The following is a 26746-nucleotide window of genomic DNA, read 5'->3' on the forward strand; positions in this document are numbered from 1 at the left end:
GCGATGAGGCAGTGGAGTACGTCTCTGCACCTCAGTGATGGGGAAAATGTGTTGCAGTCTAGAACGCTGCAGATAAAGAGGGGGATATTCCAAGGCGACTCTTTCAGCCCGCTTTGGTTTTGTCTGGCACTGAACCCCCTCAGTAGGACGCTCAATAGAAACGGTCATGGCTATAAAATAAGGTATGGCGACGGCGCCCACGAAGAAGTGACCCATACCTTTTACATGGACGATCTCAAGGTCTACGCTGATTCACGTCAGCGTCTAGGTGTAGCTATCCGGGTTGTCGAAGACATAAGCAGGGACATCTGTATGGAGTTCGGCCTCGACAAGTGTCGCTGTGTCCACCTGCTGAAAGGACAACTTACCGAATCCGGAGGCTACGAGGTCTATGACGGCGAGTTTATAAGAGACATGGTTCGTGGCGAATCCTATAAATATCTTGGATTCCGACAGCTCACCGGGATTCGCCACTCCGACATCAAGACGGAGCTGCGAGACAAGTTCTTGAGTCGAGTGAACTGTGTCCTGAGGACTTTCCTCAACGCGGGGAACAAGGTACGCGCGATCAACACATTCGCGGTTCCCCTGCTGACCTTCAGTTTTGGTGTAGTCAAATGGAGCAAAACTAACCTAGAGGACCTTGAGAGGAGGATGAGGAAAGCATTCAAAGAGGCCGGAATGCACCATCCTCAATCGGCACTGGAGAGAGTTTCACTACCACGCAAAGAAGGGGGACTTGGAATCGTCGACATTTCTGCACTGTGTGTTGCCCAGGTACGACAACTGCGCGAGTACTTCGCAGAACGCGCCAACCAAAACGCGCTATACCGGGCTGTCTGCGCCGCCGACAGAGGATACAGCGCTCTGCACTTGGCGCAAGCGGAGTACCAACTCAACTGCAATCTGCAGACAGTGGAGGAGAAGATTGCAGCTTGGAAGCAGAAGGCAGTGCATGGTGCCCACCCCCATCAACTGGACCGGCCACACGTCGACAAGGCCGCATCTAATCTGTGGCTAACGCGTGGTGAACTCTCTTCAGTAGTAGAAGCCGACATGATAGCCATCCAGGACAGGATAATGCCGACGAGAAACTGCAGGCGGTACGTCTGGCATCAAGACGTTGATGACATTTGCCGGATGTGCCATCAACCAGGTGAAAACATAGAGCACATTATGGGAGGCTGTCCCGTTTTGGCCAACGCAGCCTACACCGAGCGCCACAACAACGTGGCCCGTATTGTTCATCGACAACTGGCGCTCCAATGTGCTCTACTGGAAGACAACGTACCAAACTACCGGTACCTGCCTGCACCTGTCCTGGAAAATGACCGTTTCAAGCTGTACTGGGATCGCACTGTTCTGACCGACCTCTCGATCCACCACAACCGCCCAGATATAATGGTTTACGACAAGAGCGACCGCAAAGTCACCATCATCGATGTCGCTATTCCACTGAACCAGAATCTGGAGGAGACCCACGGTCGCAAAATCTGCAAGTACCGACCATTGGCCGTGGAGCTCAAGGAACTGTGGGGGCTAAGGGAGGTCCCAAGAATTGTTCCAGTCGTTCTCTCTGGAACTGGAATTATCCCGAAGACACTTCTGGAAGCGCTAAAGGTGTTGAACATCGAGAAGGAATTGGCCGGCATCCAAAAGTCGGTCATCCTTAGCACCTGCGCGATTGTCCGACAATTCCTCGGTCAGGACTAAAACAGCACGAGCATGCAGATACGTGCATTCCGCAGAGCCTAGTCCCCCTTTGGCATTCAGAAGCCCGGGGGCAGGTGAAAATTCTGGCTAGGTTCGCCTAGTTAAGAAGTGAGATAAGTCTGCCAATCTATAATAATAATAATAAGCAGACACTATTATAAAGAGAAAAAAAGAAAAAAAAAAAAAAAGATACCACAGAGCCTAATCCCCCTTTGGCATTTAAGAAGCCCGGGGGTAGGTGAATATTCCAGCTCAATGCTGAGAAGTGCCATAACTCTATATAATAATAATAATAATAATAATAACGGTTTACTATGGTTATTACGGATGTCCGAATACCAGCTAATCGCCCTGATATTGTGGTCTACGATAAAAATAAGAAAGAAGTGCTGATAATAGACATTGCAGTATCGTTAGACCACAATCTACAATCTACGTTTGCTGCCAAGATAACCAAGTATCACGACTTGGCAGAAGAACTAAAACAAATGTGGCATTTGAAAGGCATCCGTATTATACCAGTAGTGATCTCTGCTACTGGTTTAGTTCCACACTCTCTCACGCAGCCATTGGAGGAGCTGCAAGTAACAGAGCAGCTTGCGGTTATGCAGAAAGCGGTGATTCTTGGAACGTGTAACATAGTGCGACGGTTCCTGAATCACCATAATTAGAACACGATGATTGTGCAGACACTATTATAAAGAGAAAAAAAGAAAAAAAAAAGATACCACAGAGCCTAATCCCCCTTTGGCATTTAAGAAGCCCGGGGGTAGGTGAATATTCCAGCTCAATGCTGAGAAGTGCCATAACTCTATATAATAATAATAATAAAATAAATAAATAACACTGCACTGCTGAATTGAGCGAAAGCCGTATCCGTATCCTAACTTAAGACAATTTTGCAAGCATTGAGAGTTCTCGAATTTTTGAATTGTAACCTTCCAATGTTTTTGTAATTGTTATAACAAAGTTACTTACGAAGCGCATTGTAAACAAGCAAGCCTAGGTAATTTTGTGAAATTCTATTACACCTCAATGAAGCATTGTATTTTACTACAGTTCTGACTCTACGTGGATACCATCTACATCGTCGAATTTATGATAACTATGCCAATCAATGATGCTAAAGCTAAGATTATGCTTGAAATTTGGACTTATAAATTTTCCTTTTGTGGTACATATAAATTTAACTTTAAACGATAATTTGAGCCCGCACGCGTTTACCCACATAGAGAAACATGAGATTGAACATAAACAAAAGCAATTTCTCTTGAAGCTAATGAAAGCGTTCTAAGGGGTTCAATGTGAAAACCGGAGTGAAGCTAGGGATAGCTCAACCAGAATACTCGTAAATTCATCTTTTCAACATATAATTATTACGAGATTTTTCTGTGTTGTGGCAGATCTCATTGCAGATTCAGGTTGATACGTTTATATTCCAGGTTGAATGTAGGACCTGAAGTATCGATTGGAATTAGACCTAAGTTTGCTCAGCAAATGAAACCAAATTAGGCATATTGAGGTTTTAGGGTGAAATAAATGTTTCTATGGTGGTTAGACTCTCCACCCTCCTCTTCAAGCTGCCATACAAATACACAAATTTCTGCATTACTCGAGAATTATTGAAGCAAATGAAACCAAATTAGGCATATTGAGGTTTTAGGGCGCAGTAAATGTTTCTATGGTGGTTAGACACTCCACCCCCTCTCTAAGAGGGGGCTGCCATACAAATGAAACACAAATTTCTGCATTACTCGGGAATTAATCAAGCAAATGAAACCAAATTTGACATGTGAAGGTTTTAGGGTGCAATAAATGTTTCTATGATGGTTAGACTCTCCACCCCCCTCTTCAACGGGGCGCTGTCATACAAGTGAAACACAAATTTCTGCATTACTCGAGAATTATTGAAACAAATGAACCCAAATTAGGCATATTGAGGTTTTAGGGCGCAGTAAATGTTTCTATGGTGGTTAGAAACTCCACCCCTTCTCTAAGGGGGAGCTGCCATACAAATGAAACACAAATTTCTGCATTACTCGAGAATCAATCATGCAAATGAAACCAAATTTGGCATGTGGAGGTTTTAGGGTGCAATAAATGTTTCTATGATGGTTAGACTCTCCACCCCCCTCTCTTAGGGGAGGCTGCCATACAAATGAAACATTAATTTCTGCATTACTCGAGAATTAATCAAGCAAATGAAACGAAATTTGGCATGTGGAGGTTTTAGAGTGCAATAAATGTTTTACGGTGGTTGGATGCTCCTCCCTCTTCTCTAAGGGGGAGCTGCCATACAAATGAAACACAACTCTGAATTACTCGAGAATTAATCAAGCAGACGAAACCAAATTTGGCATGACGAGGTATTAAGATGCAATAAATATTTCTATGGTGGTTAAACATTCTTCCTGCTCTCTAAGGGTGGGCTGTCATACAAATGAAACACAAATTTCTGCATAATTCGAAAACTAATCAAGCAAATAAAGCCAAATTTAGCATGTGAAGGTTTTACGGAGCACGAAACGTTTCTATGGTGAATACACTCCTCCCCCCTCTCTAAGGGGGGGCTGCCATACAAACGAAACACAAACTTCTGCATAACTCGAGAACTAATCAAGCACAATTTGGGATGTGAGGGTTTTTGGGTATGAGAAATGTCTCTATAATGGTATGACATCCCTTCCTCCTCTGGAATGGAGAGGGGTTCCCATAAAAATATTACACATATTTCAACCAAAAATATTCCAATCAAACATGACAACTGAAAATTTCTGGAAAACTCTGAAGGAAAAAGGGAAAATTCGGAAAATTAAATTTCCTTTTGTTCTACAATTCCATAGTGACAAGTGCTGTTAGTCCATTTGATGTTTGCGCTAGCGAAATTGATCTTTTTTCGAAACTGGAAATGGATTTTAATGTGATGAAACGCACTCCTATATCTTCTTCGGATCGCAGGATGTGTTGATAAGAGCAGAAATTGAGGAAGGAATTGTCCGATTTAGGGCTGTCTTTATTCTATCATATTTTCTGTATAAAACATTTATTCCATGTAACGGAAAAACATATTATTTGCAAGTGGTTGAAAAATCTTGAACGAGAATTGTGTCTGAAAATAATCTGATATTTTAATGATGAGTTTCGTTAGAAATACTAGGAATTTTATAGTAAAAGGTAAATTCAACGGGGTCGAAAAGAAGATCAATCAATGAACAGTTCTGCTATTAGACCCATGAACTTGCTCATAGTAAGAAAACGTAAGAAGGTATTGATAACAAAAAACAAATTTTGGGCGGGACGAAGTTTGCCGGATCAGCTAGTTTAGAATAAAGAGGAAAAATCGAAAAAAGAGGTACGCATATGTATGTTTTGCAATAAAAATCATCATTAAAAACTATTTGCCTGATCTGAACGATAATACAAACTCTGTTGAAATATATTCGTTATTCCAAAATGTTCTCTAGAAACAAATTATATGGCAGAACAACGTTTGACGGGTCAGCTAGTAATATTCATAAAATTCAGTCAAATCTTCGTTCGAATTGTTGAAAGTGAAATGCAGTGTCTACAGAACTTCAATTTATCGCATTCTAGCAGAACATTATTTTATAATTTTATTGTTGGAATATGTTTTTTATTACTACTGTTGATTTTTTTCTTTTAAATTTTTGAACTCGCACTTTCCTGTTTGTTGTTTTCTGCAGAAGATATGCTTGAGTCAGTGTTGTGTACGAAAGTCAAAGAAGGACACAAGCAATGAGAAAATGCGCCATATTCTGCAGTGTTACCCCGATAAAAAACGCGAAATTACAAGCCAGGCGGTTGAATAGAAATATGAATAGTGTCTGTTTGAGCGAGAACCAAATAACAACAGAGAATATCATAATGCTAATTACGAGTTTGTAGAACAAGTGTCCGAATATAGTTACGCACGAACAATGTTCATGGTGTTCCGATACTGTAAACAGCCGTTCACGCGCAATTTTGGTCGATTTATTTATGGTAATCTTTATGTGGCAATTTCCCAATAGCTACCAGATTGGGCCAATTGAATTTATGTGTTACGTCATGTTGTTATCACACACATCAGAGTTGCCAATGTTCCAGCTTAAACTGGATTCTTCCAGTTTTTTCCTTGATACAGTCAAACATTTTCCAAAAAATCTTCCATTTTTTTCTAAATATTATCCAGTTTTTTTTCATATGTATACCCGTATGTTTTACTTATTTTATTGTAAAATAAATTCACAACGTATAATATTTCACATCCCTGTGGAAAATGTGGAAGAAACTTATATAACCACGTATATAACCACAACAAAAAGAAAGAATAGAAACAGGCTGGGCAACATTATGATGAAAGGTATATTGGCTACGAGGAACTACGTTTCTTTTCACAGGAAGCAATCGTGGGGGATAAAAATAAACGAGAATATAAATTTTAAATATAACTATAAAAGGTACGAACTGTTTAAAAGAAGCGTCAGGAAGAGCGAAGAAGAAGAAGAAAAAGAAAACGAGGAAAACATGTAAAGTTTGTATTTGTTCCAATAAATATTTCATCAAAGAATTGGTGTTAATTACTAATACGGCATACAGAAAACCCCATATCGCTCATCTTTTATCTTATTTGACAGCCTACCCGAGCAGCATCATGTTACACTGTCTTTGAATTTTTATAAATAACGTGTATTTCAATAGGGACGCTACAAAAGTGGACCGATAGGGACAGCAAACAACGCCATATTTTTCCAAGCTCTCTTGACATTTCTCTTCAGTAAAATTTGCCATATCATAATGGAAACATATACAATCCAACAACGAGTCGAGATAATTAAAATTTACTACCGAAATTCGTAAAGGGTGTGTCACATCAAATTGCATCACGGAAAAAACGCTGTAGAAATTTAATTTTTAGGAATTATATCTTCAGCTTTCGCTTATAATCAGATAAGAGTGTATAGATCACGTTGGCCATGCTTCACTGTCAATTTTTCGTAAATTTGGAAAAATGTCGTCGAACGAAAAAGAGCGTCGTGAATTAATCCTCATTTCACTCATTTCGAGAATCCGGAGTTGTCACATCGGGACATCGGTAAGATGCTGGGAATCGTCCAATCCACGGTCAGCAGAGTACTAGAACGATACTTCGAGAACCTAACCATCGACCGGAAGGTGATGAACGGCAAAAATGGATGCTCCGTCAGTGAAAAAGATCACAAGCGCGTAGTTAAGCAGTTTAGACGTGATCCGAGAAGTTCGGTCCGGGATGTCGCCAATAAGCTGAATTTGTCAAGCTCATTCGTCCAGCGGACCAAGCAGCGGGAGAGCCTGCGTACATACAAGGTTCAGAAGGCTCCTAACCGTGACGAAAGGCAAAACATGGTGGGGAAGACGCGAGCCTGGAAGCTGTATACCGAAATGCTGACGAAGCCGCATTGCCTGGTAATGGACGACGAAACCTACGTCAAAGCGGACATTCGTCAGCTGCCGGGCCTGTTGTTCTTCTCCGCAGAGGACAAATTCAGCGTTCCGGAAGAGATTCGCAAGCAAAAACTATCCAAGTTTGCCAAAAAGTACATGGTGTGGCAAGCGATCTGCTCTTGCGGAAAGCGGAGCGCCCCCTTCGTGATGACCGGCACGGTAAACGGGCAGGTTTACCTTAAGGAGTGCCTACAGAAGCGCTTACTACCACTATTGAAGCAGCATGAGGGCCCGACCATCTTCTGGCCGGATCTCGCTTCGTGCCACTATTCAAAGGACGTGTTGGAGTGGTACGAAGCCAACGAGGTCACCTTCGTGCCAAAGGAAATGAACCCGCCCAACGCGCCGGAGCTTCGCCCAATAGAGAAATGTTGGGCCATTATGAAGCAGGCCCTCCGGCAGAACCCAAAAGTTGTCAAATCGGAGGCGGACTTCAAGAGAAAATGGATTTCTGTTCAAAAAAAACTACAACCTGACGTTGTACAGAACCTTATGGACGGGGTAAAGAGGAAGGTGTGAGCATATGGGCTTGGTCTCGAAGTATGAATAAAAAGAAAATTCCAAAAGTTGTTTAATAGTTTTTATTTTACTGTCTAAAATTTTCAAAAGGATCGGTCTACTGGGCGAATTTCTACAGCGTTTTTTCCGTGATGCAATTTGATGTGACACACCCTTTAGTCAATGATCTCAACTGTAAGAGCACAGTACAAAATGGCACAGTACAAAATGTTCCCGTGCCAGTGAGACAAAGAAGTGCCCTTAGCGTCGAGAATATTGCTGCCGCTAGTGCATCAATTGAGGAAGACCCAAATCAGTCTCTCACAAGTCGTTCTCAAGCGTTGGGCATCTCTATGACGTCGTTGTGGCAAATTTTGCGAAAAAATCTTGGCCTACATCATTACAAGATCAAATTGACGCAAGAACTTGACCACCAAAAGCGTCGTATGTTCGTGAATTGGACTGAGCAACAACTTGAAAATGATCCGGATTTTCATCGAAAAATCATCTTCAGCGATGAGGCCCATTTCTGGCTGAATGGCTTCGTCAATAAGCAAAATATGCGTTATTGGACAGGCAGCAATCCACACGTACTCCATGAGTCACCATTGCATCCCGAAAAAAATGCGGCGGCGTCATTGGGCCGTACTTCTTCCGTGATGATCAAAACCGGCACGTTACTGTGAATCGCTCAACGATAACCGAATATTTTTGGTTCGAATTGGATGATATGGACTTGGACAATATGTGGTTTCAACAGCACGGCGCCACAAGCCACACAGTGAATTTAACAATCGATTTATTGAAAACCAAGTTTGGTGAGCGTGTTATCTCACGAAATGGCCCAGTCAATTGACCGTCCTATCGTACGATTTGACGCCGTTAAACTATTTCCTGTGGGGCTGCGTCAAGTCTATGGATTGATGAACTTCGTACGAATATCGAACGTGAAATTGCAGCAGTATCGGCCGATTTATGTTTGAGAACCGTAGAACATTGTGTTCAGCGCCTAGTTTTCTGCAAGCGTTCCATGGTGGCCATGCAACATCTATATCGCGTTTAGAATGCTTATTCTAGCCTCAACTTGTACATGACTCAGTAAATTTGAAAATACATTTTTTCAAATAATGTGTATGTCGCGGGAGTGTCGTGTTGTTTTTGAATGGCCAAACTCCTCTTACTCGATATTGTGATGTGTCTATTAAATCTGCAGCTAGGATTTGTTTATTTTTTTACTAGATTGCCTCGGACGATGACCGTAACGATCCGAGCTCTAAGGTTAAGGTTCCGCTACAAAAGAAGAGAAACTGCTGAAAATAATAATAAGAACTTCAACTGGAACCACCTACAATTCTTTGCAGTATACCGTAAGCCACAAATCTATGATTTATGATTCCAAAATTTATTGTCTCTAGTTTATAACGAGACATTCGCTTCATTTGTTTGGTAAACACCATCGAACGGAACACTCCGTGCTACGGGGTCCGCTTCAGCTCGTAATCATTGTGTTTGACATGAACTTGAAATTTGGAGGAACTAACAATTGACCAAATTTGCATATATACTTGCACCGAAAAAAAAAACTAGACGAGGAAGTTGACGCCTATTAGCAACCTGGAGCTAATGAAACAATGCGGAAGGTAAACAATAGATCTTCAACATGACTCCTGGGTCTCTGCTGTCCCTCCTGGTCCTTCGCCTGTTTGAAATATTCTGTTTGGTTTAAATCCAAAGTGATAATCAACGCGGGCGCCGTTTTTGCACTCTCATCGCGCATATCAGTATTCATCCTCACTGCTAGGTTAAATCACGGCACATTTTACGACAACTTGATCGGTTTTCATTGATAAAAAAAAGTCAATGTCTATGTTAAGTGTTCACGAAGCGAAGCAGCATTGCCGGTGCAGCGTAAGCTCCGATAGCGTCGCACCGCACAATGATCGGTTGTGTTTGTTGTGAAGTAATCGAAACAACGTTTCACCAAACACTGATTTTTGCGTGTTTTGGTCGTAACAGTAAACCTTTGCTCGAGGGTAGCAGAACTGATGCTGTAATGCGACATTGACCTCTAAGGACGCATTGCGATAGTTTTAACTGTCTCGCATGAGTATGATGATCGATTGCCACTGAACATTGAAGAACATGTTTTCAGTTGCATTAGGAATGGTTGGATATGATTGTAATCGGCCAATGTGGTGTTTAATAAAAAACAATGTTTTCTTAGATGAAGATCCATGTATGATGATGGTATTCGATGATAAAAACAATTAAACGGCCGTCAAAATATAACTTCATAATAACAAATGGTGCTAGGTGTTCAGATTGGCGTTCAAAATTACACTAATATCTCATTTACCTTCAATTTACAATTGCACATAACCTTGTCGCTATAGTTTAATATCCATTAATCTTGTTGCTCACTATTTTTGTCGACATTTATCTATGTAGTTAAAAATTTGGTGACGACAACCGCATGTAATTTGCGTTGAGTCGAATGTGATAGTCCAAGGTTATTGCACACAACTATTTGGAATTCGACCTGTTCCGCTAACCAATCTTAACCGGATCTGCGGCTATGCAATTCACGAGCAAAGCAAGACACAAGGATTCTCCATTCTTGCAGACAGCGTTGGATAATGTCGCGCCTCATTCAGACCCACTGACAAGCGTCGACAAGGATGCTCAATTACTTCTCATTTCTACCGTGACCCTTGAGCTACCGATGTATCGCATACATTGAGGGAATAGTGGCACAGAAAAGTCTTCGGAAGGTTGATTTTAATTGAATTGAACTTGAATGCTAGTGTGTGAATCGAGAATCGTCGCGACGAGCCGAATTCCATTAGATTTCTTTTCACGATAGCGAGCGCAATTATTTTTGGTTTTAATTTGATCGATATAAAAATCTTATAATGAAATAAATAAAAAAAAAGAACTGGATTGATAACTGTATACAGTTATTAAGTTTTCATGATCATGGACCATAAACTAGCCTTCAGGCGTTAATGTCTTTTCGGCGATCTGTTTTAGTTTCAACGTTAACGACATTCCATTTATAATTTGCCTCTGAAACGTTCTGGTTTATTACGCCGTGAGTAGTTGAGGTTATCCGCATAAACAATCTGTTGAGCGCAGTGTATTTTTGTCAACTTGTTTCTGAACAGGTAGTTTTTTCGGCAATCCATTCCGAATCATTTATAAAGTTGAAATGGATGTTGAATTCGTGCTACTTAGAAGCGCTGAATTTCCGGAATAATTATCAATATCAGATCGGAGTGTACGTAATAAAAGAATTGGATCTGAGGAAGAACGTTCTAATAGTTCTTAATTCAAATGATACTCAGGATATTTTGTTCGTTTTCAGTAGAAATGTTGCAATTAACATAACGATGCGTGAACATGGTACAACAATCACGAGTTGTTTTTTCATCTATCGTCTAATAACGCCAGAATAGTGCTCTTTGTAAACATTTTTTTTCTCCAAAAGATCAGATCTGCAAAAAAATGTAAGGTACATCACCGATATGGTACATGAAAGCTGGGATCAAAACCTTATTTTTCGACTGGAATTAATTTAATTTTTATGGCTTGGTAATTGGGAAGTATCATTCACTTGGCTGATGATTGAAATGGGTGTTGTAATCATAAGCCCACGTCTTGATTATAGTAATACTTTATGAACAACGTGGTGATTCTATGCACGATCCAGATTTCTTGATCCCAATTTTGTTGTTACGTGTCGGAGACCCGAAACATTATTTATAATAACTGAGATGTACTCATATGGAACGTTCAGTGAGCTTCTAGCTTTTTGATGATCAATCTGCTATTGACCAACATTTTTATCGGTATTGCCGACGGTTTTCGTTAAACGAGTTGCCACTACGATTACGACTAATTCTTACATCTTTGTGCCACTGGTTGAAGGTGGACCCCTGTCTGGACCCCTGTGAATTTTAGTGATTTTTTATTTGTTCAAGGTATATTTGAGGATGTATTTTCCATTTTTGAGTGAACGAATAATGATTATTACGCTGTGGCAGCTGGATGCGAAGATGCTGTCTGAAAATCGGTACCTTGCTGGTGGTATTGGTTCTGAAGTACCGGGTTTTGAAGGACGAAGTCCAATGAAAAAAAAATCTCATAATCGCTTTGAAGCGGTATATCGCGTACGATATGTTGTGCAGGGACAGAATTGGGACAAACCTTTCTTGTAAATTCTAAAATCCAACGGTCAGCGTATTCCTCACTTTCGTTTGTATGGTTCCAGCCACGCATTCTCCTAGCCGTATTCCAAAGAGTGCTCATAGCGGTCTCCCTTGACAAACCATTGACGAACTTCCGCCAATATCCACGCTTTTTTGCTTTAATCAAACCTTTTAGTTTGGCTTCTAGAGCTTGGTACTTTCGAAACCATTCCACTAATCCAGTTTTCCTGAATTTTTTGAAAGCGGATGATTTTTCAAAGAAGACATTTGAACACTCCTTGTCCCACCAAAGTGATGGAGGACGACGTTGGAAAGTGGTAGCAGGAACACGTTTCTTTTGAGCTTGAAGTGCACTTTCGTAAATCAAACTTGATATAAAGTTATAGTTCGAGTGGAGGAAGTACATGCATTCAAACAAGTGCTTCAGATATTATTTCTGCAAATTTTTTCCAGTCAATATTTTTCGTGAGGTCATACGCAATATCGACTGACTCACAAGAACCTGATTCATTGGTGATCGATAAAATTATTGGCAGGTGATCACTACCGTGGGGATCTTGGATTACCTTCCAAGTGCAATCCAGAAATAACGAAGAAGTGCAAAGTGAGGGTTTTTTAGAAATTGGAAAAATTGCCAAAATGGCGGCCATTTTTGATAAAAAATGAGTTATTTCTTATGAAAAAGTTAAAGTCACAGGAGAGTTGTGTCCGAGACACGACCGCACAATTGACGTAGGATTCCGTTAGGTTATCTGTTGATTTTGGATAATTACATCGTTAAACTCTTTGATAATGATTAGGTAGACCTGGGCCGTTTTGTTTAGTTGTTGGGTATTGTTTGTTCATTCCACCAGTGTTTAACGGGTGATGATGGCAGAAGGATGATAAACAGTCGTTGGATGGTGCGTATCAGATAAAGGATACCGAAGTGGAACGAGATATGATGAGAACCGCCCTCTATGATCCTAGACGAGATGCCTCTTGTGATATGTATTGACGAAATAAAGAAAAAAAAATCACCAATGTAATATAAGATAATTATTAATACCGAACACAATTATCATTTTTTCTTATCTGTAAAAACATGTTACTTTAATATAGCGAAAATATATTTGAAATGGGAAAAGTAATTTTCTTTTATAATTTTTACTTTCTGATTGTTTATTCAACCCAATGCGAATTTTAATTGGACTAACAATACCTAATACTATCTGTACTATATGTAGTGAGAATCTATGTTATACGGGAAAGGGTTAACATAACGGCTATCGTATACCATTTTACACCTACCCTTGTGCTAAATTTTTCACAATACACGATCGGACATTGATATGGAGTTTCACGAAGCAACCAACATTAAAGTTCCAAATTTAAATTTTATTTGCTAGAATTATTCGTATCACTCTTCTTACTTGCAATATAAAAATGTCCCCGACTTTCATGTATTTGCAATGCCGATTTCCATCAGGCAGCTTGGTTTTGATGTCTCTGTTTGGGAACACATCTCGGCGGGAGCAAAAGCTCCCCCTACTTTCATGTATTTGCAATGCCGATTTCCCCTAGGCAGCTTGGTTTTGATGTCTCTGTTAGGGAACCGCCGCATGTGTCGTAAATTTCGACCAATCAGAAGTGGGTATTTCCGTTAGGATAGGGGTTGAGGTTTTTCAATTGTTTGATAGTTAGTTTAATGATATATATTATTTTATTCAATATAAAAAATTGTTATGGAGTGCGGAAATCGATTGACGCGAAAATTTTATCAATCCATCATGAAATGACTGGGCAATAAGCGTTTGAAATTGGACAATTTTCGCAATGTGTTCGATTCTCGATTTTCAATTTGTACCCCAATATGTTCCCGAAAGACGTAATCCTACGTCAAAATCGCTGTTTAGAAACTCCTATTAAAAATTTAATAAATGAGATATCAAAAAACGGTTTTTGACATGCGACAGCTCTATTGAAATACAGGTTGACTCAAATTCATTAAATTCTTCAAACATAAGGTGGCTATCAATATGGTGTCAATAGTCAATAGTTAGACTACCAACAAGCAGGTGACCACTTTGCCCCCCATGACCAATTTGCCCCCACTACTACTATATTTCTTCAGTTGGTCGAAATATCTTTTCCTGCATCATTGTATTCGAAGTTTTATGCTGTGTGCTCGCTTTGCAGCTATATTGTATTTTAATTTGTTCTTCCATCACAGTGATTTTCAACCGGTATGGAATTTGGTCCTTAAAAGGGGGGAATTGTGCAAAGGTACATTTACTTCGCTTTGGAGGTGACTATTATAAGCAAAAATTGCCACAAAAACTGTTTTTGGATACGCTAAAATTTGCGATCCTCTGTTAACATTTCCAATTCTGAAATGTAATGTTCAATTGAACAACTTCATAATGTTTGAAATACTTTCGTCAGTGAATGATGATGGAACAGACGACGGAACGGTACAGAAGACCACTGTACTATTCGTTCTATAGCAGCGGTCGTAGTAGGCATATCTGAGATCTTCTGACAGAAAATTGTTTGGAAAACCTGTATCTTTCGACGGTAAAAATTTCACGTTGATCCGTTTTGTTTTGAAAAGTTTGTGCAGGATGGAAGCCTAGAGAGGAAATTGGATTTTGGACATCCACATTAGAAATTCGGCGTTGTCAGGTACTAAAATCACGAAATCACTGAATGTGAACAAATCGACTGTGTAAAGTGTGCTGAAATGTTTCCGTGAACTTACACCTGTTGTTCGGATGGATCAGATGACGCTTCTTAGTGGAACTTACGATAAGAAGCTGATGTTGAAGGTATTGAGAAAAATTAGGGCAAACCCGGGGCTCTCGGACTACGACATCAGGAAAACACAACTCTAACTAAAGTACCATCCGAAGAATCTGTATGCGAGACGGTTGTCGTTATTTCCACAACCAAAGTATTTTTGGCCAAAAGACGCACTCTAAAGTTTTACAACATGGTTTTTACAAAGCACGAAGGATGCATCCTGATGGCTATAAGCACACTGCCAGAGATGTCCCCAGAAAATTTAAGTTCGTTTTTGTTGATGAATTTGTCATGATGTTCTTGATTTGACATTGGATTTTCAGCTGTGGACAGAATACCAAAAACGAAAATTCATCAAAACTATAACAGAATACTTGAATTTCTACAAGACTCTACGAACGAAGATTTTGGGGTGCTTTGTGATATTCTTTCAAAAATGTGACTCACAAGAAGTATATTTTGAATCAAACCATGTGTAGACTACAAATGAATTGTGTATATGTTTTATTATGTCTCAGTCATCTTTTCTATTTGACTAATTTGATACATAATAATCATGATCATGCTGTGAGTTCTGGTATGATCAACAAAAGTTGTTCGCTCTTGTAATGTTCTCTATTTTAAAGGTTCATTTAAATAGTTCGATCGATATGGCCCCATTCAATAAAATATTGAAAAACTTTACGTTTTGTCGTTTCAGTATCATCCTCATTGTCAACATCTTTAATTGTAAAATGTTCTCGAGTGCAGAGTTCATTTAAGAAGAGGAATTACATAACAGGGTTGTGCCTAAGACACGACCGCATTGTTGACGTAGAACTGCGAAATTGCCTCAGTCAGTTCGATTGATAGAACTTCGGATATTATTTCAAAGTGGAACGAAATTTGAGAATTACCTCTTTAGTAAAGCGTTTGTTTTGTTGCTTGAGGCGCATTAAAAGCTAAAGTTAGCCGTAGAAATTCCAGCATAAAAAGGAGAAACTAGTTATCCTCCAGTTTTTTTCATCGATTTGAAAAATATTCATTCAAACCCTTACGTAAACGTACTTTTAAAAATGCTATGTAAACGAATAACGAATAACATGCAGTATAAACACAAAATACAATGGGAATTTTAATACTATCTCTACTTTTCCTAACTAACAATTCCCAATCAGTGTGAAATTTTCATGATGGTTTGGTTCAGCTGTATTCTTAATAATGTCTAAACTGCTACATGCACTGGAAAGTCCTGGGATTTTTAATGAAAACAATCGTTTTTTTGGGCAAAGCTGTATTTGTTCCTCAACATAGTTCTTTCTGAGGGCAATACACTTGGTATAGCGAGTTTTCAACATTTCGATTCCCTTTCTGTAGTACAAAATGTCCAAGTTTTCGAAATATGCCTCAGTGCCACTCTGCAGATTGCCCATTGGACTTAGGAGTGTGGTAATCCATGTTTCATCCATCATCACAAAACGTCGAAAAAAGTCCATTCGATTAAGCTTCAACAACGCTAAACCGCTAAACTAAATCATCAACGCGCCGCTGTTTTTGGTCGATGGTCAGCAAACGCGGCACCCATCGGGCGGATAGCCTTTTTCATATCCAAAATGTCGTGCAAAATGTATCTCACTGGTTCTTTTGAACTAACTCAGCCAACTCGCGTAACTTCACTTTACGATCGTTCAAAACGAGCCGAAGCACTTGTTTTACAATGTCTGGATTCGTAGCCTCTTTTTGACTTTCAGAGCGAGGTGCATCTGCGGTGCTTGTACGGCTTTTTTTTTAAATTCACTAAACCACCGATAAACTGTTGTTATCGAAGGAGCAGAAGTGGAATAACATCTCGTCAACCACTGCACTGATTCAGGAGTTTTTCCCATCAGAATACAATGTTTGATCATAATACGATATTCCTCATTTTCCATTTTCCATACGAATACTCAGGTAGTGACACTTAAACAACTGTTTGAACAAATAAACGAAATGTCATGAAACTTCACACATAAATTAGTGACATGAACATGAACCTCACGATACGAATCTTGTTCATTTTTATTGGCGCCATCTGTTGAAAAATCACGGGAATTTTCAGCCCATACAGTATATTACTACGACAAAGGTCATAATAACGATGAAGAGAAGAGATAACTCACCACGTTGAGGCAGACCCACTGCAAAATGATTCCCGTTCTAAATTGGAGTTCCATAAACTTAAAGTCACAACAGGATTCAACAAATATTTACAAAAAACCCTGATCGTAACCATTGGAAAGAAAATTATTTGATAATAGTAAGAATGAAACGGGAAGAGGAGCCACACCACAATACAACCACCAACACTAAATAATTCTATATTTTTCTACAGGATCCATGGATTCATCGACCGCTGCGATACAAAAAAAAGGTCGGCCCACGACACCGAAATGACCGGTTGTTTTTAATAAAAAAAAAAGTTGTTCTTTTCATTCCCCCATTTCACGTGCGAGTCTGACCATGACGAACCCGAATTAATTATAAAACTAGTATGAACCAATCCGGTTTAGTTATGACGGCAGTCTTCCAGTTTGAAACTTACGATAGGTTCAAATCTCTGTGTTCCAGTTGCTCTTATCTCCCACCTAACCTGTTGTGGAAGCGCATCGCTGTCTTTTTTTTGCGTTCAGACCAAATGCTAATACATGTTGATCGTGGTTGCAAAATGAAGAACAAGCGAATTTCGGGAAGGAACAACATCCGAAAGCTTTCTTCATCCGGTTTTGTGAGGTATTTTACTGGTTTCTGGTAATTTTACTTAGTCATGATAACGTAATCGAGCGAGTACAACGACAGAGCAATTTAACTAAACTGGAAATCACCTGAGCATCTTCCTCAATATTAATTTTCGAGAATTGCGCTTCAAGTTTTATATATTCAATTTAAAATCAAAAATGCCATTCAAATTTTTTTTCACGCTTAATAAATATCACACCGTTACTTTCGTTTAACCTGTATTTACTATTTTTTAACTCATTTGAATTTTATTTCCAGCCATCCAGCAAAGGCCAAACTAGATCTCCATATAATTCACTTTTCGGGTAAATTAAAGATTTGAGTTAGATAAAAAACATGCCGAGCAAATTCTCGTGCTAGTTTTATTTTCAACGCGCTAATTTAGTTTATAGATGCAGAAGGTTTATGTTAGACGGCAACCATCGATACACCTGTGCTTGGTTTTCCGGTTACACTCTATTGCCGAAACAAGTTATAGTATACCCTTTCATAAGTCGTTTTCTGTTGTCATATTATTATCTAATTATCATATCAGGTTAGGCCCTATTTGCATAGGTGCAAATAAATTAGGACAAACCTTCCCAGCAGCGTTCAGAAAAATACAATATTTCGAAACGCTATAAAATTGACATTTTTTGGCTTAGGCCAAGCTTGCATCCAATATAGCAATCATTTTAATCTGTGAGTCTGTGCAGGTGGATCACTTCGAACCAATGCCACAAATCGACGGCCCCGAACAATTGATATAGCATAGCCAACAAATTAAATTAACCCAGATAATGAATAACACAAAGAAATGTGATGTGAGATGTGATGAATCAACATACACAGCTGTTGATGACAATATGTATGCAGATTCGGAAGCTTCAGCATGCCGTGATCACGAGTGAGCAAATTCTATCTCAATTGGAGGCAATAATATGACTATCCTAACAAAATGACATTCAGTGATATGTGGAATGTTCCCAAAAGCGTATGTCTTGGCGCGACTGGTTTTACGTTTACGTTGGAAGATCATGATTACATTTGCAATTGGGTATTTTTCAAATCATGGTCGAAATAAAATCCTATAAAAACTATTGAATTGCTCAATCCGTTACGTGTCTATGTTTAAGAGCCCCAGGAGACTGCAGACTTTTTATCGGCCGATAGTTTGGTCGGGTTGGCCTGCTAGTGCAAAAACCGACCTAACTAAATTGGGGTAATGTGCACATATGTATACCTTTCCGTACTGCTTATGAAGCCGACCAAATTATAGGCCGACAAAAGGCTGCAGTCTGCGGGGGCTCTTTTTGGCGTTGTATTCAGTGTGTCATATGTCATATAGCAAAATAAAAATTGTAAATATTGTAAACCCTTCAATCATTCTAAAAAATGCATAAGAACTCCCTCTCTCCTTATTACAAAACATTAAAACTATTGTAACTACGTTGAAATGAGAGACGTTTTTCGGTGAGGATGCTTTGACTAAACACACAAAAGTCGTGTCACATTGACATGGCGTATTTGTTCAGTAATGTTTGACATTTCAATGCAGATAAATGTCGCATTCAAGCGCTGTGATGCTGTAATATCAATTTACCGTTTCTTCGGGTCCATTCTGGTATTTTTTTTCCATTAATGTAAATTATAAATTAATCGTTTGTTGTCGATAACGTTCTGGTTTCACGGTTTCACCCGGTTTTCGTAGCTACACCATACCTTCCTAAAGGGTATGTCACATAAAATTGCATCACGGAAAAAACGCCCAGTAGACCGATCCTTTTGAAAATTTTAGACAGTAAAATAAAAACTATTAAACAACTTTTGGCATTTTCTTTTTATTCATACTTCGAGCCCAAGCCCGTATGCTCGCACCTTCCTCTTTACCCCGTCCATAAGGTTCTGTACAACGTCAGGTTGTAGTTTTTTTTGAACAGAAATCCATTTTCTCTTGAAGTCCGCCTCCGATTTGACAACTTTTGGGTTCTTCCGGAGGGCCTGCTTCATAATCGCCCAATATTTCTCTATTGGGCGAAGCTCCGGCGCGTTGGGCGGGTTCATTTCCTTTGGCACGAAGGTGACCCCGTTGGCTTCGTACCACTCCAACACGTCTTTTGAATAGTGGCACGGAGCGAGATCCGGCCAGAAGATGGTCGGGCCCTCGTGCTGCTTCAATAGTGGTAGTTCTGTAGGCACTCCTTAAGGTAAACCTGCCCGTTTACCGTGCCGGTCATCACGAAGGGGGCGCTCCGCTTTCCGCAAAAGCAGATCGCTTGCCACACCATGTACTTTTTGGCAAACTTGGATAGTTTCTGCTTGCGAATCTCCTCCGGAACGCTGAATTTGTCCTCTGCGGAGAAGAACAACAGGCCCGGCAGCTGACGAAAGTCCGCTTTGACGTAGGTTTCGTCGTCCATTACCAGGCAATGCGGCTTCGTCAGCATTTCGGTGTACACCTTCCGGGCTCGCGTCTTCCCCACCATGTTTTGCCTTTCGTCGCGATTAGGAGCCTTCTGAACCTTGTATGTACGCAGGCCCTCCCGCTGCTTGGTCCGCTGGACGAATGAACTTGATAAATTCAGCTTATTGGCGACATCCCGGACCGAACTTCTCGGATCACGTCTAAACTGCTTAACTACGCGCTTGTGATCTTTTTCACTGACGGAGCATCCATTTTTGCCGTTCTTCACCTTCCGGTCGATGATTAGGTTCTCGAAGTATCGTTTTAGTACTCTGCTGACCGTGGATTCGTGGACGATTCCCAGCATCTTACCGATGTCCCGATGTGACAACTCCGGATTCTCGAAATGAGTGTACAGGATTAATCTCTTTTTCGCTCTTTTTCGTTCGACGACATTTTTCCAAATTTACGAAAAATTGACAGTGAAGCATGGCCAACGTGATCTATACACTCTTATCTGATTATAAGCGAAAGCTGAAGATATAATTCCTAAAAATTAAATTTCTACAGCGTTTTTTCCGTGATGCAATTTGATGTGACACACCCTTTATACTTTTGGGAAATTTAGAATAATAAGTTTTTGAGAAAATGAATTTCAATTTTTGAAATTATTTTTTTTTGCGAAATGTTTATTCAAAAATGGTTTGGTATTTTTTTTAAAAGTTATAAATTTTCGTTAAAAAATAAGAAATTTTTTTTTGGCTTTTTTCAAAAAGTAGTCTAAATCTTTTTCGAATATTTCAAGTATGCGAAGTTGCTTAAATGACCCATGTCTTTACACCCACAACGTTTCACTACTATCTGAGATGGTGCTGCCAACTCCTAAGACGAGTTGGCATGAAATTCGTCGAAAGCTAAATTGGAACGACCAACTGGAATATTTATTTATTTATTTATTTATTTATTTATTTCCATCTAGCTTGATGCCTTAATGAAATGTTTCATGATGAGGAAAAGCCCTTTCGAGTTAACGTACTCATGAGGGCATAAAAACCTCATATCTTTTCGTGTTTGAAAAACAATAAAATAACAATAAATTTACAATAAACGGTTAAGTTGAACTAGAACATACATAAAAACATATTGCACATCAAGTGATCAAAAAATAAAATCAAACGGTAGAGTTAATATCTTCTGCTCAACAGTCTGCGCTGAAATATTGCCGCTGAAGTATTGAAGTCGAAATGCTCATAAACTTCGTTAAACCTTGCCGCCATAAATCTGATTGGGTCGTGTTGTCCATAACCTGCATTACGTGCATCAAGTAGTAGGAAGTCTCTTCGTCTTAGAACTCTCTCCGGTGCGTAAACGTTGAATTGTGACAATATTTCCGCTGCATCGGTTTCACCCAACAAAATTTTTGCAACAAATACAGCTTGAGCGACAGATCTCCTACGTTCCAGTGTATCAAGTCCAAGCAGCCTACATCGATGTTCATACGGTGGTAAATTAACGGGATCTCGCCAAGGAAGGTTGCGTAGAGCATATATCACGAACTTTCTTTGTACTGACTCGATTCTATTTATCCAGGTGCTATGATATGGACACCACACGATAGCATTTGAATCTAAAATCGAGCGTACAAGTGCACAATACAGTGATCGAAGGCAATGAGGATCGCGGAATTCGTTGGCTATTTTAAAAATGAAACCTAATTGTCTATTGGCTTTTGCGATGATTCCATCGTAATGAAGGCGGAACGTGAGTCCTGAATCAAGGATAACTCCCAGGTCACGTATATGATTAATGCGATGTATGCAATATCCAAAGCCCAGACTGCGCTCTGAACTTGTAGTAGTATATTCGGGAGAAAGGGACTAAAGCCGAGAATGATTCACACGATTAACTCGGCAATTGTGAGACCCAGACTAACATAGGCTTCATGAGTGTGGTGGTCTAAAACTACATAAATATCATTTCAGAAAAAGGTCAATAAACTATAACATCTGGCATGCTTATCAATAACTGGGCATTGCGCCCAGCATACTCTCCAAACCGTAGATCCTCTTCTACAATTTCTACCGTTGCACTAGTATGTGCAACTTCAAGCGGAAAAAGGTGCTATTAGGTTGAAACGTCCAAAATATTTTCTAGAAGGATGTCTTACAAGGTATGTATTTGCAAATCCTGAAAGATTTTCAACTGAACACTATTGTAGGATAAATTATGTTGGTTTGTCCACTTTTTTGAATGCTCTGGTTCAGCGCACCTGTGTCAAATCAGGTATTCAAATGTTTCCAAACATATAAATAAAATAGTCTTTTTCACGATTTACTGTAGTTTTACAGGATATTTTTACGGATTCACATGTTTCAAAGGTTTAAAAAGTCCACCTTCTATTGGTGTCGAAGCGCCCCTGATTTGAGCTAACTTAGTCAGTCAGTCAGTCAGTCATTATACTTAAAACAACTAGCTGCTACTAACGTAGATTCTACACTGAGTGCCTGATCACTGCGGTGTAGAAGGTAATGAAAAAACCAATCTCTTAGAAGGATTTGGATGTTCAACTAAATTGCCATTTTGTGGATGATCTACATGTTTCCTGAAATCAGAGCTCAAAACCTGGGAAAAATATTGATTTTTTTTATCCCATCCGTTTATTAGGCTCATTTAGCAATTCAGCTGTCACAGAGCCGAATTTATTCGTATACATTTTTATGTTAAGATGACTATTGTTGTATATTATTTAGGCTTAAGATTCCTATCCATCGCTAAACATTTGTTTTTTTTATGTATAACACAGTAGCTGTTTAGGTCTAAGAATATTCCAATTCTATCGATACACAACACATGCCGCCTTTTTCGGCGTTAGAATATTCCTATTGTTCGAATGTTCACAGTTGGACTGTTCACAACGGGACTGCTGATATGAGACTTCCATTGCTGTGTTAGAATTAGCACCAATTACCGATGCAGCAGATCGTAATGTGAGCGGTAAGGGACTGGGATTACCGACACATGATGATTGTTGCGTGGACGTAGTAGCTAGAATAACACACAAAGATGGTCAGTTGAGGGGCCCTGAGTTATTAGCTCATGATCGTTCGCTTAGTAGCGGACACGCAACCAATTAGGCTACGAAGACCCCCAAATTGGAAAATATTGGGAAATATTGATGATTGAATCGAACTGGAGGGCTCTATCAACACCAAATCAAACCAAATTATTAGTTACACTTTGTAACAGAATAATACGCAGCGTACTCAGCTTGAATAAAACAGATTTCGGTACGTTGACCGGACACTATCCGAGCAGGTATGACTGACAGATTATCGTTACTGTAATTTCGAGTATATTAATTGTGCAGTGTATTAATTTACCGAAGACTGCGGATTTTCGGAAAGGGCATTCTTATGCCTAACGAAGTTTCGTCTGCTGAACCAAAAAGGTAAGAAACTTCATAAAGCAAATCATACTTTCGTGGGGGGAGATGCTATGTCCTATTGCGACTATCACTTATTCCCTGAGTGATGTTATGAACTGTCAGTGCATATCTAGCAAACTGAAGTGCACTACAAAAAATCAAACTGATGGTCGCAGTGGTTCAAGGCTCCGTAGTTCGAATATGCGAAATCGCAGTTCAACGAAATATCGCTTTCATTTCGTTTGGAACATAATTCCCTTGCTATTGGATGTGTCTTGCGGCTTTGAGTCGTTTGAAAATAGCCTCTCGAGTTACTCCCAATAATTCTCTGCAAGCTCTGTTTACGTTTGACACGAATCTTGTTCGAGTAATGTCTCTATTTTGTTTTCTTCAAACCTTTCCGGTCGACCCGGACGCATTTTGTCTTTAACATTAAAATAACCACTTTTAAATCGTCCAAACCATTTTCTATGAAACCTATCCGATGGTTTTCCTAGTGGAAACAGAAAATAGAAACATCCCGCAAATGCAACGAACGACGATCGACGATTTTCAACGCAGTAAAAATTTAACTTATTGTGTAAAACTCATAGACAATGGTTGGTTGACAGATGATTCAGCAAAAAATCAACTGTCGCCGTCGACTAAAGGGTGTGTCACATCAAATTGCATCACGGAAAAAACGCTGTAGAAATTCGCCCAGTAGACCGATCCTTTTGAAAATTTTAGACAGTAAAATAAAAACTATTAAACAACTTTTGGCATTTTCTTTTTATTCATACTTCGAGCCCAAGCCCGTATGCTCGCACCTTCCTCTTTACCCCGTCCGAAAGGTTCTGTACAACGTCAGGTTGTAGTTTTTTTTTAACAGAAATCCATTTTCTCTTGAAGTCCGCCTCCGATTTGACAACTTTTGGGTTCTTCCGGAGGGCCTGCTTCATAATCGCCCAATATTTCTCTATTGGGCGAAGCTCCGGCGCGTTGGGCGGGTTCATTTCCTTTGGCACGAAGGTGACCCCGTTGGCTTTGTACCACTCCAACACGTCCTTTGAATAGTGGCACGAAGCGAGATCCGGCCAGAAGATGGTCGGGCCCTCGTGCTGCTTCAATAGTGGTAGTAAGCGCTTCTGTAGGCACTCCTTAAGGTAAACCTGCCCGTTTACCGTGCCGGTCATCACGAAGGGGGCGCTCCGCTTTCCGCAAAAGCAGATCGCTTGCCACACCATGTACTTTTTGGCAAACTTGGATAGTTTCTGCTTGCGAATCTCCTCCGGAACGCTGAATTTGTCCTCTGCGGAGAAGAACAACAGGCCCGGCAGCTGACGAAAGTCCGCTTTGACGTAGGTTTCGTCGTCCATTACCAGGCAATGCGGCTACGTCAGCATTTCGGTGTACAGCTTCCGGGCTCGCGTCTTCCCCACCATGTTTTGCCTTTCGTCGCGGTTAGGAGCCTTCTGAACCTTGTATGTACGCAGGCCCTCCCGCTGCTTGGTCCGCTGGACGAATGAACTTGACAAATTCAGCTTATTGGCGACATCCCGGACCGAACTTCTCGGATCACGTCTAAACTGCTTAACTACGCGCTTGTGATCTTTTTCACTGACGGAGCATCCATTTTTGCCGTTCTTCACCTTCCGGTCGATGGTTAGGTTCTCGAAGTATCGTTTTAGTACTCTGCTGACCGTGGATTGGACGATTCCCAGCATCTTACCGATGTCCCGATGTGACAACTCCGGATTCTCGAAATGAGTGCACAGGATTAATTCACGACGCTCTTTTTCGTTCGACGACATTTTTCCAAATTTACGAAAAATTGACAGTGAAGCATGGCCAACGTGATCTATACACTTTTATCTGATTATAAGCGAAAGCTGAAGATATAATTCCTAAAAATTAAATTTCTACAGCGTTTTTTCCGTGATGCAATTTGATGTGACACACCCTTTATTTATAGCACTTTGAGCCATTTTGAGAAAACAGAACGAATTCAGTTGCACATACAATATATCACTCCATAGGAGATCCCATTTTATCGCCTATTTTTTCCATTTCAAATTAATAGACTAATTTGAAATTTTTAACGCATACGCTATACGTTGTTACGTTTAGAGCGGGTCCTAGGGGAGGAAAACCAAGTGAGCGAGGTAGTTGAATCAGGTCGAGCATCACTTGATAACGAATTGATAAAGGACGAGATTCTAGAATCTCAACCATGAACCGAGATTTTATTGGCGAAATTGCGTTGTAAACAAAATTTATTTTCATAATGGGATGAAGTATCATTATAAATAAATGAAAATAAAAAAAAGGAAAGAACCTTGCTCTAGGGTCCATTCCAAGCAACAAATATCGACAGCTATACCTACGGCAAGCTGCAGTCGAGTCAAGATTCAGAAACATCGGCTACGCCAACGAAGGAGTACTCAGCAGTTCTGTTTATTCAAACTTAAACGATATAATTGGATCAAATATTATGTTTATCATCGACCAAAAGTTAATTAGAAATTTCCCCTAGCAGTAATCCACCAACGTTTCCACAAGGAACCGATGTCAAATGAGCTGTAAAATGTATAATTAATACGTTTTGTTGCGTCTGGCGTCTGACGCTGGTGCGCTAAAGTGGCCGGTCACAGATTCGCGTGCAGTGGAAAAAACGGCATGTGATTATTGTAATTGCCGTTACTGGCATTTTTGTCAGTAGAAACTTTCCACTGCAGCTACAGGATGGCTCTAGTGATTTTATTTCTGTGTTATCATGTTGAAATTAGGTGTTATTATTGAATTTCAAATTTGGGGCAGTCTTCCTGAATCTTAGGGCATTATTAATTCCTAACATCCTGCAGGCTTCAGTTCGTCGAACTTTCGCGTGCGAGAAACATTATGCTAATCAGTTAATATACAGTTTTTTAATCACGAATAGCAGTTTTCTCAATTTGATTAAAAAAAATGGTGAAATGCTGCAACAAAAAAAATAATTTGAAATTCAAATCAGGGCTGTTAATTTGCATATGAGCATTGTGTTTGTAATTTTTTTAACGATGTGTATTTTCGTCATTTTTTTTTAGTCCAATGTGTCCGTCCGATAAGATTTGATTGTCCTCTTAATCCAGTGCCGATCGGTTCAAAAGGTTTTCGTAAATAGCACATATAGCACATAGTCTTAACACGTTGAGTACCATGGTTCTATAGCGACTCTATGGAAATTTTTAAACGTATTAGGGCCATAGTTTCTCATCGTAGTGGAAAGTATTTTTGTTCTAAAGGGAATGATTATAAGCTTATATGTTTATGTTAGTTACTTTTATTATCATAGCGAAGCCTGAGCGAAAACTCTGTGTCAGTCACCGGTGACTGACGTGGCAGTCAACGTGTTAAGCATCATTCTGATTCAAAACGCCTAGTTAGTAGACGGAACACCCCACGACTTATTGATTTTCTGAGTACGTAAATAATTAATGTATATGGCTATTTTATTCCTCGCGGCTGCAGAGCTGGGAAAAA

The 26746-nt window shown here is 39.8% G+C and overlaps 1 protein-coding gene across 4 annotated transcripts in view; it reads right to left on the reverse strand.

The window, feature by feature from the left end:
* LOC129778662 (protein patched homolog 3-like) overlaps window positions 1-26746 on the reverse strand; it is a 55164-nt gene that overhangs the window by 16388 nt on the left and 12030 nt on the right. The gene's annotated exons all lie outside the window — the stretch shown is intronic.

This window comes from Toxorhynchites rutilus, chromosome 3, assembly GCF_029784135.1.
Source record: "Toxorhynchites rutilus septentrionalis strain SRP chromosome 3, ASM2978413v1, whole genome shotgun sequence".
NCBI classification, from domain to species: domain Eukaryota; kingdom Metazoa; phylum Arthropoda; class Insecta; order Diptera; family Culicidae; genus Toxorhynchites; species Toxorhynchites rutilus.